A 912-nucleotide genomic window follows, 5' to 3' on the forward strand; every position below is an offset into this window, starting at 1 on the left:
CCATGCTAATCTTCTCTGTATCGTTCCAATTTTAGTATATGTGCTGCCGAAGCGAGCACAAGTCTACATATTTTTATGGGTAAAATGGGGACAATTCGTACCTACTTTAGCGAATCATGGTAAAGAGTAAATGATGCCGCCATCCAAGGCCCTACCTGAACTGGCATCTGCTTCCCTTTGTTCTTTCCCTCACACCATACATACAGTCCTTCAGTTCTGAATCGTTCCTATTTCTACAAACACACCAGGTCCCTCAAGCTGGGCCCATGCTATTCTGGCTTCCAGAACGCCTACTCCTTTTCTTGATCCTGTTGTCTTTCAAAGCAATTCAAACATAACCTCCTTAGCCACCCGACCCTGGTCACCCTCCCACTGGAGAGAGTTAGCCCCTCCCTCGTTGGCATCTCCTTTATGTGCTGTTAGCAGTTGGCATTTTCCATTTGCAGGTGTCTCCCCCGCTAACCTGTGGTGTCCCGGCGGGTGTCTTGTGCACATTCTGGACACGCGGTTCTTAGTACACAGGAGGCACTGCATAGATGTGAGCGGTGAATCCATCATGTGTTGCTGGAGGAAATACGGCATGAGGAAGCAGTCGAATGGAAGAGGAGTCTGGAATACCAGTGGTTTGGGGGACATGGTTGTACTTTAGAACCTTCTGAAGAACTTCTAAAAGTACTGGTAACCAGAGGTCCCACCACAGAATTTCTGGGTGAGGAAACTCTTACTTAAAATAACATTTTTTCAGGTGTTTTTCACCTGCTGCCAGTTTTAGGTTAGGAGTCAATGAAGCAATCAGTGGAGGATGATTTTGAGCTCAGAACTTGAAGGTAGTGAGGCTACTACAATCACCCAAGTTAGGACATCCACACGGGACACAAACTGAGCTCGCTGAGATGTCTGCAGTGGTTGCTG

The 912-nt window shown here is 47.1% G+C and overlaps 1 pseudogene; it reads right to left on the bottom strand.

Annotated features, from left to right (window-relative positions):
• Nucleotides 1-59, bottom strand: LOC115873279 (annotated as a pseudogene).
• Nucleotides 60-912: the final 853 nt, after the last annotated feature.

The sequence above is a fragment of the Echinops telfairi genome, unplaced genomic scaffold, assembly GCF_000313985.2.
Source record: "Echinops telfairi isolate 266 unplaced genomic scaffold, ASM31398v2 ScPeMD7_7467;HRSCAF=8505_1, whole genome shotgun sequence".
NCBI classification, from domain to species: domain Eukaryota; kingdom Metazoa; phylum Chordata; class Mammalia; order Afrosoricida; family Tenrecidae; genus Echinops; species Echinops telfairi.